Here is a 15449-nt window from a genome sequence, read left to right on the forward strand (position 1 = left end):
CCTGTGCATTTGTGAAAACTAGAGACCTAGGGGAATCCAAGGAGGGGTGACTTGCGGGGCTCGGACCAGGTTCTGTTACCCAGAATCCATAGCAAACCTCAAAATTTGGCTAAAAAAACACATGTTCCTCACATTTCTGTGGCAGAAAGTTCTGGAATCTGAGAGGAGCTACAAATTTCCTTCCACCCAGCGTTCCCCCAAGTCTCCCGATAAAAATGATACCTCACTTGCGTGGGTAGGCCTAGCGCCGGCGACAGGAAACACCCCAAAGCGCAACGTGGACATATCCTAAATTTTGGAAAAAAACAGAGGTGTTTTTTGCGAAGTGCCTACCTGTAGATTTTGGCCTCTAGCTCAGCCGGCACCTAGGGAAACCTACCAAACCTGTGCATTTCTGAAAACTAGAGACCTAGGGGAATCCAAGGAGGGGTAACTTGCGGGGCTCGGACCAGGTTCTGTTACCCAGAATCCTTTGCAAACCTCAAAATTTGGCTAAAAAAACACATGTTCCTCACATTTCTGTGGCAGAAAGTTCTGGAATCTGAGAGGAGCTACAAATTTCCTTCCACCCAGCGTTCCCCCAAGTCTCCCGATAAAAATGATACCTCACTTGCGTGGGTAGGCCTAGTGCCGGCGACAGGAAACACCCCAAAGCGCAACGTGGACACATCCTAAATTTTGGAAAAAAACAGAGGTGTTTTTTGCGAAGTGCCTACCTGTAGATTTTGGCCTCTAGCTCAGCCGGCACCTAGGGAAACCTACCAAACCTGTGCATTTCTGAAAACTAGAGACCTAGGGGAATCCAAGGAGGGGTGACTTGCAGGGCTCGGACCAGGTTCTGTTACCCAGAATCCTTTGCAAACCTCAAAATTTGGCTAAAAAAACACATGTTCCTCACATTTCTGTGGCAGAAAGTTCTGGAATCTGAGAGGAGCTACAAATTTCCTTCCACCCAGCGTTCCCCCAAGTCTCCCGATGAAAATGATACCTAACTTGCGTGGGTAGGCCTAGCACCAGCGACAGGAAACACCCCAAAGCGCAACGTGGACACATCCTAAATTTTGGAAAAAAACAGAGGTGTTTTTTGCGAAGTGCCTACCTGTAGATTTTGGCCTCTAGCTCATCCGGCACCTAGGGAAACCTACCAAACCTGTGCATTTCTGAAAACTAGAGACCTAGGGGAATCCAAGGAGGGGTGACTTGCGGGGCTCGGACCAGGTTCTGTTACCCAGAATCCTTTGCAAACCTCAAAATTTGGCTAAAAAAACACATGTTCCTCACATTTCTGTGGCAGAAAGTTCTGGAATCTGAGAAGAGCTACAAATTTCCTTCCACCCAGCGTTCCCCCAAGTCTCCCGATAAAAATGATACCTCACTTGCGTGGGTAGGCCTAGCGCCGGCGACAGGAAACACCCCAAAGCGCAACGTGGAAACATCCTAAATTTTGGGAAAAAACAGAGGTGTTTTTTACGAAGTGCCTACCTGTAGATTTTGGCCTCTAGCTCAGCCGGCACCTAGGGAAACCTACCAAACCTGTGCATTTCTGAAAACTAGAGACCTAGGGGAATCCAAGGAGGGGTGACTTGCGGGGCTCGGACCAGGTTCTGTTATCCAGAATCCTTTGCAAACCTCAAAATTTGGCTAAAAAAACACATGTTCCTCACATTTCTGTGGCAGAAAGTTCTGGAATCTGAGAGGAGCTACAAATTTCCTTCCACCCAGCGTTCCCCCAAGTCTCCCGATAAAAATGATACCTCACTTGCGTGGGTAGGCCTAGCGCCAGCGACAGGAAACACCCCAAAGCGCAACGTGGACACATCCTAAATTTTGGAAAAAAACAGAGGTGTTTTTTGCGAAGTGCCCACCTGTAGATTTTGGCATCTAGCTCAGCCGGCACCTAGGGAAACCTACCAAACCTGTGCATTTCTGAAAACTAGAGACCTAGGGGAATCCAAGGAGGGAGGACTTGCGGGGCTCGGACCAGGTTCTGTTACCCAGAATCCTTTGCAAACCTCAAAATTTGGCTAAAAAAACACATGTTCCTCACATTTCTGTGGCAGAAAGTTCTGGAATCTGAGAGGAGCTACAAATTTCCTTCCACCCAGCGTACCCCCAAGTCTCCCGATAAAAATGATACCTCACTTGCGTGGGTAGGCCTAGCGCCGGCGACAGGAAACACCCCAAAGCGCAACGTGGACACATCCTAAATTTTGGGAAAAAACAGAGGTGTTTTTTGCGAAGTGCCTACCTGTAGATTTTGGCCTCTAGCTCAGCCGGCACCTAGGGAAACCTACCAAACCTGTGCAATTCTGAAAACTAGAGACCTAGGGGAATCCAAGGAGGGGTTACTTGCGGGGCTCGGACCAGGTTCTGTTACCCAGAATCCTTTGCAAACTTCAAAATTTGGCTAAAAAAACACATGTTCCTCACATTTCTGTGGCAGAAATTTCTGGAATCTGAGAGGAGCTACAAATTTCCTTCCACCCAGCGTTCCCGCGAGTCTCCCGATAAAAATGATACCTCACTTGCGTGGGTAGGCCTAGCGCCGGCGACAGGAAACACCCCAAAGCGCAACGTGGACACATCCTAAATTTTGGAAAAAAACAGAGGTGTTTTTTGCGAAGTGCCTACCTGTAGATTTTGGCCTCTAGCTCAGCCGGCACCTAGGAAAACCTACCAAACCTGTGCAATTCTGAAAACTAGAGACCTAGGGGAATCCAAGGAGGGGTGACTTGCAGGGCTCGGACCAGGTTCTGTTACCCAGAATCCTTTGCAAACCTCAAAATTTGGCTAAAAAAACACATGTTCCTCACATTTCTGTGGCAGAAAGTTCTGGAATCTGAGAGGAGCTACAAATCTCCTTCCACCCAGCGTTCCCCCAAGTCTCCCGATAAAAATGATACCTCACTTGCGTGGGTAGGCCTAGCGCCTGCGACAGGAAACACCCCAAAGCGCAACGTGACACATCCAAAATTTTGGGAGAAAACAGTGCCTACCTGTGGATTTTGGCCTGTAGCTCACCCGGCACCTAGGGAAACCTACCAAACCTGTGCATTTCTGAAAACTAGAGACCTAGGGGAATCCAAGGAGGGGTGACTTGCGGGGCTCGGACCAGGTTCTGTTACCCAGAATCCATAGCAAACCTCAAAATTTGGCTAAAAAAACACATGTTCCTCACATTTCTGTGGCAGAAAGTTCTGGAATCTGAGAGGAGCTACAAATTTCCTTCCACCCAGCGTTCCCCCAAGTCTCCCGATAAAAATGATACCTCACTTGCGTGGGTAGGCCTAGCGCCGGCGACAGGAAACACCCCAAAGCGCAACGTGGACACATCCTAAATTTTGGAAAAAAACAGAGGTGTTTTTTGCGAAGTGCCTACCTGTAGATTTTGGCCTCTAGCTCAGCCGGCACCTAGGGAAACCTACCAAACCTGTGCATTTCTGAAAACTAGAGACCTAGGGGAATCCAAGGAGGGGTGACTTGCGGGGCTCGGACCAGGTTCTGTTACCCAGAATCCTTTGCAAACCTCAAAATTTGGCTAAAAAAACACATGTTCCTCACATTTCTGTGGCAGAAAGTTCTGGAATCTGAGAGGAGCTACAAATTTCCTTCCACCCAGCGTTCCCCCAAGTCTCCCGATAAAAATGATACCTCACTTGCGTGGGTAGGCCTAGTGCCGGCGACAGGAAACACCCCAAAGCGCAACGTGGACACATCCTAAATTTTGGAAAAAAACAGAGGTGTTTTTTGCGAAGTGCCTACCTGTAGATTTTGGCCTCTAGCTCAGCCGGCACCTAGGGAAACCTACCAAACCTGTGCATTTCTGAAAACTAGAGACCTAGGGGAATCCAAGGAGGGGTGACTTGCAGGGCTCGGACCAGGTTCTGTTACCCAGAATCCTTTGCAAACCTCAAAATTTGGCTAAAAAAACACATGTTCCTCACATTTCTGTGGCAGAAAGTTCTGGAATCTGAGAGGAGCTACAAATTTCCTTCCACCCAGCGTTCCCCCAAGTCTCCCGATAAAAATGATACCTCACTTGCGTGGGTAGGACTAGCGCCGGCGACAGGAAACACCCCAAAGCGCAACGTGGACACATCCTAAATTTTGGAAAAAAACAGAGGTGTTTTTTGCGAAGTGCCTACCTGTAGATTTTGGCCTCTAGCTCAGCCGGCACCTAGGAAAACCTACCAAACCTGTGCAATTCTGAAAACTAGAGACCTAGGGGAATCCAAGGAGGGGTGACTTGCGGGGCTCGGACCAGGTTCTGTTACCCAGAATCCTTTGCAAACCTCAAAATTTGGCTAAAAAAACACATGTTCCTCACATTTCTGTGGCAGAAAGTTCTGGAATCTGAGAGGAGCTACAAATTTCCTTCCACCCAGCGTTCCCCCAAGTCTCCCGATAAAAATGATACCTCACTTGCGTGGGTAGGCCTAGCGCCTGCGACAGGAAACACCCCAAAGCGCAACGTGGACACATCCAAAATTTTGGGAGAAAACAGTGCCTACCTGTGGATTTTGGCCTGTAGCTCAGCCGGCACCTAGGGAAACCTACCAAACCTGTGCATTTCTGAAAACTAGAGACCTAGGGGAATCCAAGGAGGGGTGACTTGCGGGGCTCGGACCAGGTTCTGTTACCCAGAATCCATAGCAAACCTCAAAATTTGGCTAAAAAAACACATGTTCCTCACATTTCTGTGGCAGAAAGTTCTGGAATCTGAGAGGAGCTACAAATTTCCTTCCACCCAGCGTTCCCCCAAGTCTCCCGATAAAAATGATACCTCACTTGCGTGGGTAGGCCTAGCGCCGGCGACAGGAAACACCCCAAAGCGCAACGTGGACACATCCTAAATTTTGGAAAAAAACAGAGGTGTTTTTTGCGAAGTGCCTACCTGTAGATTTTGGCCTCTAGCTCAGCCGGCACCTAGGGAAACCTACCAAACCTGTGCATTTCTGAAAACTAGAGACCTAGGGGAATCCAAGGAGGGGTAACTTGCGGGGCTCGGACCAGGTTCTGTTACCCAGAATCCTTTGCAAACCTCAAAATTTGGCTAAAAAAACACATGTTCCTCACATTTCTGTGGCAGAAAGTTCTGGAATCTGAGAGGAGCTACAAATTTCCTTCCACCCAGCGTTCCCCCAAGTCTCCCGATAAAAATGATACCTCACTTGCGTGGGTAGGCCTAGTGCCGGCGACAGGAAACACCCCAAAGCGCAACGTGGACACATCCTAAATTTTGGAAAAAAACAGAGGTGTTTTTTGCGAAGTGCCTACCTGTAGATTTTGGCCTCTAGCTCAGCTGGCACCTAGGGAAACCTACCAAACCTGTGCATTTCTGAAAACTAGAGACCTAGGGGAATCCAAGGAGGGGTGACTTGCAGGGCTCGGACCAGGTTCTGTTACCCAGAATCCTTTGCAAACCTCAAAATTTGGCTAAAAAAACACATGTTCCTCACATTTCTGTGGCAGAAAGTTCTGGAATCTGAGAGGAGCTACAAATTTCCTTCCACCCAGCGTTCCCCCAAGTCTCCCGATGAAAATGATACCTCACTTGCGTGGGTAGGCCTAGCGCCGGCGACAGGAAACACCCCAAAGCGCAACGTGGACACATCCTAAATTTTGGAAAAAAACAGAGGTGTTTTTTGCGAAGTGCCTACCTGTAGATTTTGGCCTCTAGCTCATCCGGCACCTAGGGAAACCTACCAAACCTGTGCATTTCTGAAAACTAGAGACCTAGGGGAATCCAAGGAGGGGTGACTTGCGGGGCTCGGACCAGGTTCTGTTACCCAGAATCCTTTGCAAACCTCAAAATTTGGCTAAAAAAACACATGTTCCTCACATTTCTGTGGCAGAAAGTTCTGGAATCTGAGAGGAGCTACAAATTTCCTTCCACCCAGCGTTCCCCCAAGTCTCCCGATAAAAATGATACCTCACTTGCGTGGGTAGGCCTAGCGCCGGCGACAGGAAACACCCCAAAGCGCAACGTGGACACATCCTAAATTTTGGGAAAAAACAGAGGTGTTTTTTGCGAAGTGCCTACCTGTAGATTTTGGCCTCTAGCTCAGCCGGCACCTAGGGAAACCTACCAAACCTGTGCATTTCTGAAAACTAGAGACCTAGGGGAATCCAAGGAGGGGTGACTTGCGGGGCTCGGACCAGGTTCTGTTACCCAGAATCCTTTGCAAACCTCAAAATTTGGCTAAAAAAACACATGTTCCTCACATTTCTGTGGCAGAAAGTTCTGGAATCTGAGAGGAGCTACAAATTTCCTTCCACTCAGCGTTCCCCCAAGTCTCCCGATAAAAATGATACCTCACTTGCGTGGGTAGGCCTAGCGCCAGCGACAGGAAACACCCCAAAGCGCAACGTGGACACATCCTAAATTTTGGAAAAAAACAGAGGTGTTTTTTGCGAAGTGCCCACCTGTAGATTTTGGCCTCTAGCTCAGCCGGCACCTAGGGAAACCTACCAAACCTGTGCATTTCTGAAAACTAGAGACCTAGGGGAATCCAAGGAGGGGTGACTTGCGGGGCTCGGACCAGGTTCTGTTACCCAGAATCCTTTGCAAACCTCAAAATTTGGCTAAAAAAACACATGTTCCTCACATTTCTGTGGCAGAAAGTTCTGGAATCTGAGAGGAGCTACAAATTTCCTTCCACCCAGCGTTCCCCCAAGTCTCCCGATAAAAATGATACCTCACTTGCGTGGGTAGGCCTAGCGCCGGCGACAGGAAACACCCCAAAGCGCAACGTGGACACATCCTAAATTTTGGAAAAAAACAGAGGTGTTTTTTGCGAAGTGCCTACCTGTAGATTTTGGCCTGTAGCTCAGCCGGCACCTAGGGAAACCTACCAAACCTGTGCATTTCTGAAAACTAGAGACCTAGGGGAATCCAAGGAGGGGTGACTTGCGGGGCTCGGACCAGGTTCTGTTACCCAGAATCCTTTGCAAACCTCAAAATTTGGCTAAAAAAACACATGTTCCTCACATTTCTGTGGCAGAAAGTTCTGGAATCTGAGAGGAGCTACAAATTTCCTTCCACCCAGCGTTCCCCCAAGTCTCCCGATAAAAATGATACCTCACTTGCGTGGGTAGGCCTAGCGCCGGCGACAGGAACCACCCCAAAGCGCAACGTGGACACATCCTAAATTTTGGGAAAAAACAGAGGTGTTTTTTGCGAAGTGCCTACATGTAGATTTTGGCCTCTAGCTCAGCCGGCACCTAGGGAAACCTACCAAACCTGTGCATTTCTGAAAACTAGAGACCTAGGGGAATCCAAGGAGGGGTGACTTGCGGGGCTCGGACCAGGTTCTGTTACCCAGAATCCTTTGCAAACCTCAAAATTTGGCTAAAAAAACACATGTTCCTCACATTTCTGTGGCAGAAAGTTCTGGAATCTGAGAGGAGCTACAAATTTCCTTCCACCCAGCATTCCCCCAAGTCTCCCGATAAAAATGATACCTCACTTGCGTGGGTAGGCCTAGCGCCGGCGACAGGAAACACCCCAAAGCGCAACGTGGACACATCCTAAATTTTGGAAAAAAACAGAGGTGTTTTTTGCGAAGTGCCTACCTGTAGATTTTGGCCTCTAGCTCAGACGGCACCTAGGGAAACCTATCAAACCTGTGCAGTTCTGAAAACTAGAGACCTAGGGGAATCCAAGGAGGGGTGACTTGCGGGGCTCGGACCAGGTTCTGTTACCCAGAATCCTTTGCAAACCTCAAAATTTGGCTAAAAAAACACATGTTCCTCACATTTCTGTGGCAGAAAGTTCTGGAATCTGAGAGGAGCTACAAATCTCCTTCCACCCAGCGTTCCCCCAAGTCTCCCGATAAAAATTATACCTCACTTGCGTGGGTAGGCCTAGCGCCTGCGACAGGAAACACCCCAAAGCGCAACGTGGACACATCCAAAATTTTGGGAGAAAACAGTGCCTACCTGTGGATTTTGGCCTGTAGCTCAGCCGGCACCTAGGGAAACCTACCAAACCTGTGCATTTCTGAAAACTAGAGACCTAGGGGAATCCAAGGAGGGGTGACTTGTGGGGCTCGGACCAGGTTCTGTTACCCAGAATCCATAGCAAACCTCAAAATTTGGCTAAAAAAACACATGTTCCTCACATTTCTGTGGCAGAAAGTTCTGGAATCTGAGAGGAGCTACAAATTTCCTTCCACCCAGTGTTCCCCCAAGTCTCCCGATAAAAATGATACCTCACTTGCGTGGGTAGGCCTAGCGCCGGCGACAGGAAACACCCCAAAGCGCAACGTGGACACATCCTAAATTTTGGGAAAAAACAAAGGTGTTTTTTGCGAAGTGCCTACCTGTAGATTTTGGCCTCTAGCTCAGCCGGCACCTAGGGAAACCTACCAAACCTGTGCAATTCTGAAAACTAGAGACCTAGGGGAATCCAAGGAGGGTTGACTTGCGGGGCTCGGACCAGGTTCTGTTACCCAGAATCCTTTGCAAACCTCAAAATTTGGCTAAAAAAACACATGTTCCTCACATTTCTGTGGCAGAAAGTTCTGGAATCTGAGAGGAGCTACAAATTTCCTTCCACCCAGCGTTCCCCCAAGTCTCCCGATAAAAATGATACCTCACTTGCGTGGGTAGGCCTAGCGCCGGCGACAGGAAACACCCCAAAGCGCAACGTGGACACATCCTAAATTTTGGAAAAAAACAGAGGTGTTTTTTGCGAAGTGCCTACCTGTAGATTTTGGCCTCTAGCTCAGCCGGCACCTAGGGAAACCTACCAAACCTGTGCAATTCTGAAAACTAGAGACCTAGGGGAATCCAAGGAGGGGTGACTTGCGGGGCTCGGACCAGGTTCTGTTACCCAGAATCCTTTGCAAACTTCAAAATTTGGCTAAAAAAACACATGTTCCTCACATTTCTGTGGCAGAAAGTTCTGGAATCTGAGAGGAGCTACAAATCTCCTTCCACCCAGCGTTCCCCCAAGTCTCCCGATAAAAATGATACCTCACTTGCGTGGGTAGGCCTAGCGCCTGCGACAGGAAACACCCCAAAGCGCAACGTGGACACATCCAAAATTTTGGGAGAAAACAGTGCCTACCTGTGGATTTTGGCCTGTAGCTCAGCCGGCACCTTGGGAAACCTACCAAACCTGTGCATTTCTGAAAACTAGAGACCTAGGGGAATCCAAGGAGGGGTGACTTGCGGGGCTTGGACCACGTTCTGTTACCCAGAATCCATAGCAAACCTCAAAATTTGGCTAAAAAAACACATGTTCCTCACATTTCTGTGGCAGAAAGTTCTGGAATCTGAGAGGAGCTACAAATTTCCTTCCACCCAGCGTTCCCGCAAGTCTCCCGATAAAAATGATACCTCACTTGCGTGGGTAGGCCTAGCGCCGGCGACAGGAAACACCCCAAAGCGCAACGTGGACACATCCTACATTTTGGAAAAAAACAGAGGTGTTTTTTGCGAAGTGCCTACCTGTAGATTTTGGCCTCTAGCTCAGCCGGCACCTAGGGAAACCTACCAAACCTGTGCATTTCTGAAAACTAGAGACCTAGGGGAATCCAAGGAGGGGTGACTTGCGGGGCTCGGACCAGGTTCTGTTACCCAGAATCCTTTGCAAACCTCAAAATTTGGCTAAAAAAACACATGTTCCTCACATTTCTGTGGCAGAAAGTTCTGGAATCTGAGAGGAGCTACAAATTTCCTTCCACCCAGCGTTCCCCCAAGTCTCCCGATAAAAATGATACCTCACTTGCGTGGGTAGGCCTAGCGCCGGCGACAGGAAACACCCCAAAGCGCAACGTGGACACATCCTAAATTTTGGAAAAAAACAGAGGTGTTTTTTGCGAAGTGCCTACCTGTAGATTTTGGCCTCTAGCTCAGCCGGCACCTAGGGAAACCTACCAAACCTGTGCATTTCTGAAAACTAGAGACCTAGGGGAATCCAAGGAGGGGTGACTTGCGGGGCTCGGACCAGGTTCTGTTACCCAGAATCCTTTGCAAACCTCAAAATTTGGCTAAAAAAACACATGTTCCTCATATTTCTGTGGCAGAAAGTTCTGGAATCTGAGAGGAGCTACAAATTTCCTTCCACCCAGCGTTCCCCCAAGTCTCCCGATAAAAATGATACCTCACTTGCGTGGGTAGGCCTAGCGCCGGCGACAGGAAACACCCCAAAGCGCAACGTGGACGCATCCTAAATTTTGGAAAAAAACAGAGGTGTTTTTTGCGAAGTGCCTACCTGTAGATTTTGGCCTCTAGCTCAGCCGGCACCTAGGGAAACCTACCAAACCTGTGCATTTCTGAAAACTAGAGACCTAGGGGAATCCAAGGAGGGGTGACTTGCGGGGCTCGGACCAGGTTCTGTTACCCAGAATCCTTTGCAAACCTCAAAATTTGGCTAAAAAAACACATGTTCCTCACATTTCTGTGGCAGAAAGTTCTGGAATCTGAGAGGAGCTACAAATTTCCTTCCACCCAGCGTTCCCCCAAGTCTCCCGATAAAAATGATACCTCACTTGCGTGGGTAGGCCTAGCGCCGGCGACAGGAAACACCCCAAAGCGCAACGTGGACACATCCTAAATTTTGGGAAAAAACAGAGGTGTTTTTTGCGAAGTGCCTACCTGTAGATTTTGGCCTCTAGCTCAGCCGGCACCTAGGGAAACCTACCAAACCTGTGCAATTCTGAAAACTAGAGACCTAGGGGAATCCAAGGAGGGGTGACTTGCGGGGCTCGGACCAGGTTCTGTTACCCAGAATCCTTTGCAAACTTCAAAATTTGGCTAAAAAAACACATGTTCCTCACATTTCTGTGGCAGAAAGTTCTGGAATCTGAGAGGAGCTACAAATTTCCTTCCACCCAGCGTTCCCCCAAGTCTCCCGATAAAAATGATACCTCACTTGCGTGGGTAGGCCTAGCGCCGGCGACAGGAAACACCCCAAAGCGCAACGTGGACACATCCTAAATTTTGGAAAAAAACAGAGGTGTTTTTTGCGAAGTGCCTACCTGTAGATTTTGGCCTCTAGCTCAGCCGGCACCTAGGAAAACCTACCAAACCTGTGCAATTCTGAAAACTAGAGACCTAGGGGAATCCAAGGAGGGGTGACTTGCGGGGCTCGGACCAGGTTCTGTTACCCAGAATCCTTTGCAAACCTCAAAATTTGGCTAAAAAAACACATGTTCCTCACATTTCTGTGGCAGAAAGTTCTGGAATCTGAGAGGAGCTACAAATCTCCTTCCACCCAGCGTTCCCCCAAGTCTCCCGATAAAAATGATACCTCACTTGCGTGGGTAGGCCTAGCGCCTGCGACAGGAAACACCCCAAAGCGCAACGTGACACATCCAAAATTTTGGGAGAAAACAGTGCCTACCTGTGGATTTTGGCCTGTAGCTCACCCGGCACCTAGGGAAACCTACCAAACCTGTGCATTTCTGAAAACTAGAGACCTAGGGGAATCCAAGGAGGGGTGACTTGCGGGGCTCGGACCAGGTTCTGTTACCCAGAATCCATAGTAAACCTCAAAATTTGGCTAAAAAAACACATGTTCCTCACATTTCTGTGGCAGAAAGTTCTGGAATCTGAGAGGAGCTACAAATTTCCTTCCACCCAGCGTTCCCCCAAGTCTCCCGATAAAAATGATACCTCACTTGCGTGGGTAGGCCTAGCGCCGGCGACAGGAAACACCCCAAAGCGCAACGTGGACACATCCTAAATTTTGGAAAAAAACAGAGGTGTTTTTTGCGAAGTGCCTACCTGTAGATTTTGGCCTCTAGCTCAGCCGGCACCTAGGGAAACCTACCAAACCTGTGCATTTCTGAAAACTAGAGACCTAGGGGAATCCAAGGAGGGGTGACTTGCGGGGCTCGGACCAGGTTCTGTTACCCAGAATCCTTTGCAAACCTCAAAATTTGGCTAAAAAAACACATGTTCCTCATATTTCTGTGGCAGAAAGTTCTGGAATCTGAGAGGAGCTACAAATTTCCTTCCACCCAGCGTTCCCCCAAGTCTCCCGATAAAAATGATACCTCATTTGCGTGGGTAGGCCTAGCGCCGGCGACAGGAAACACCCCAAAGCGCAACGTGGACACATCCTAAATTTTGGAAAAAAACAGAGGTGTTTTTTGCGAAGTGCCTACCTGTAGATTTTGGCCTCTAGCTCAGCCGGCACCTAGGAAAACCTACCAAACCTGTGCAATTCTGAAAACTAGAGACCTAGGGGAATCCAAGGAGGGGTGACTTGCGGGGCTCGGACCAGGTTCTGTTACCCAGAATCCTTTGCAAACCTCAAAATTTGGCTAAAAAAACACATGTTCCTCACATTTCTGTGGCAGAAAGTTCTGGAATCTGAGAGGAGCTACAAATCTCCTTCCACCCAGCGTTCCCCCAAGTCTCCCGATAAAAATGATACCTCACTTGCGTGGGTAGGCCTAGCGCCTGCGACAGGAAACATCCCAAAGCGCAACGTGACACATCCAAAATTTTGGGAGAAAACAGTGCCTACCTGTGGATTTTGGCCTGTAGCTCACCCGGCACCTAGGGAAACCTACCAAACCTGTGCATTTCTGAAAACTAGAGACCTAGGGGAATCCAAGGAGGGGTGACTTGCGGGGCTCGGACCAGGTTCTGTTACCCAGAATCCTTTGCAAACCTCAAAATTTGGCTAAAAAAACACATGTTCCTCACATTTCTGTGGCAGAAAGTTCTGGAATCTGAGAGGAGCTACAAATTTCCTTCCACCCAGCGTTCCCCCAAGTCTCCCGATAAAAATGATACCTCACTTGCGTGGGTAGGCCTAGCGCCGGCGACAGGAAACACCCCAAAGCGCAACGTGGACACATCCTAAATTTTGGGAAAAAACAGAGGTGTTTTTTGCGAAGTGCCTACCTGTAGATTTTGGCCTCTAGCTCAGCCGGCACCTAGGGAAACCTACCAAGCCTGTGCATTTCTGAAAACTAGAGACCTAGGGGAATCCAAGGAGGGGTGACTTGCGGGGCTCGGACCAGGTTCTGTTACCCAGAATCCTTTGCAAACCTCAAAATTTGGCTAAAAAAACACATGTTCCTCATATTTCTGTGGCAGAAAGTTCTGGAATCTGAGAGGAGCTACAAATTTCCTTCCACCCAGCGTTCCCCCAAGTCTCCCGATAAAAATGATACCTCACTTGCGTGGGTAGGCCTAGCGCCGGCGACAGGAAACACCCCAAAGCGCAACGTGGACACATCCTAAATTTTGGAAAAAAACAGAGGTGTTTTTTGCGAAGTGCCTACCTGTAGATTTTGGCCTCTAGCTCAGCCGGCACCTAGGGAAACCTACCAAACCTGTGCATTTCTGAAAACTAGAGACCTAGGGGAATCCAAGGAGGGGTGACTTGCGGGGCTCGGACCAGGTTCTGTTACCCAGAATCCTTTGCAAACCTCAAAATTTGGCTAAAAAAACACATGTTCCTCACATTTCTGTGGCAGAAAGTTCTGGAATCTGAGAGGAGCTACAAATTTCCTTCCACCTAGCGTTCCCCCAAGTCTCCCGATAAAAATGATACCTCACTTGCGTGGGTAGGCCTAGCGCCGGCGACAGGAAACACCCCAAAGCGCAACGTGGACACATCCTAAATTTTGGGAAAAAACAGAGGTGTTTTTTGCGAAGTGCCTACCTGTAGATTTTGGCCTCTAGCTCAGCCGGCACCTAGGGAAACCTACCAAACCTGTGCAATTCTGAAAACTAGAGACCTAGGGGAATCCAAGGAGGGGTGACTTGCGGGGCTCGGACCAGGTTCTGTTACCCAGAATCCTTTACAAACCTCAAAATTTGGCTAAAAAAACACATGTTCCTCACATTTCTGTGGCAGAAAGTTCTGGAATCTGAGAGGAGCTACAAATTTCCTTCCACCCAGCGTTCCCCCAAGTCTCCCGATAAAAATGATACCTCACTTGCGTGGGTAGGCCTAGCGCCGGCGACAGGAAACACCCCAAAGCGCAACGTGGACACATCCTAAATTTTGGGAAAAAACAGAGGTGTTTTTTGCGAAGTGCCTACCTGTAGATTTTGGCCTCTAGCTCAGCCGGCACCTAGGGAAACCTACCAAACCTGTGCAATTCTGAAAACTAGAGACCTAGGGGAATCCAAGGAGGGGTGACTTGCGGGGCTCGGACCAGGTTCTGTTACCCAGAATCCTTTGCAAACTTCAAAATTTGGCTAAAAAAACACATGTTCCTCACATTTCTGTGGCAGAAAGTTCTGGAATCTGAGAGGAGCTACAAATTTCCTTCCACCCAGCATTCCCGCAAGTCTCCCGATAAAAATGATACCTCACTTGCGTGGGTAGGCCTAGCGCCGGCGACAGGAAACACCCCAAAGCGCAACGTGGACACATCCTAAATTTTGGAAAAAAACAGAGGTGTTTTTTGCGAAGTGCCTACCTGTAGATTTTGGCCTCTAGCTCAGCCGGCACCTAGGAAAACCTACCAAACCTGTGCAATTCTGAAAACTAGAGACCTAGGGGAATCCAAGGAGGGGTGACTTGCGGGGCTCGGACCAGGTTCTGTTACCCAGAATCCTTTGCAAACCTCAAAATTTGGCTAAAAAAACACATGTTCCTCACATTTCTGTGGCAGAAAGTTCTGGAATCTGAGAGGAGCTACAAATCTCCTTCCACCCAGCGTTCCCCCAAGTCTCCCGATAAAAATGATACCTCACTTGCGTGGGTAGGCCTAGCGCCTGCGACAGGAAACACCCCAAAGCGCAACGTGACACATCCAAAATTTTGGGAGAAAACAGTGCCTACCTGTGGATTTTGGCCTGTAGCTCACCCGGCACCTAGGGAAACCTACCAAACCTGTGCATTTCTGAAAACTAGAGACCTAGGGGAATCCAAGGAGGGGTGACTTGCGGGGCTTGGACCACGTTCTGTTACCCAGAATCCATAGCAAACCTCAAAATTTGGCTAAAAAAACACATGTTCCTCACATTTCTGTGGCAGAAAGTTCTGGAATCTGAGAGGAGCTACAAATTTCCTTCCACCCAGCGTTCCCGCAAGTCTCCCGATAAAAATGATACCTCACTTGCGTGGGTAGGCCTAGCGCCGGCGACAGGAAACACCCCAAAGCGCAACGTGGACACATCCTACATTTTGGAAAAAAACAGAGGTGTTTTTTGCGAAGTGCCTACCTGTAGATTTTGGCCTCTAGCTCAGCCGGCACCTAGGGAAACCTACCAAACCTGTGCATTTCTGAAAACTAGAGACCTAGGGGAATCCAAGGAGGGGTGACTTGCGGGGCTCGGACCAGGTTCTGTTACCCAGAATCCTTTGCAAACCTCAAAATTTGGCTAAAAAAACACATGTTCCTCACATTTCTGTGGCAGAAAGTTCTGGAATCTGAGAGGAGCTACAAATTTCCTTCCACCCAGCGTTCCCCCAAGTCTCCCGATAAAAATGATACCTCACTTGCGTGGGTAGGCCTAGCGCCGGC

This window comes from Pleurodeles waltl, chromosome 7 (genome assembly GCF_031143425.1).
Source record: "Pleurodeles waltl isolate 20211129_DDA chromosome 7, aPleWal1.hap1.20221129, whole genome shotgun sequence".
Taxonomy (NCBI): domain Eukaryota; kingdom Metazoa; phylum Chordata; class Amphibia; order Caudata; family Salamandridae; genus Pleurodeles; species Pleurodeles waltl.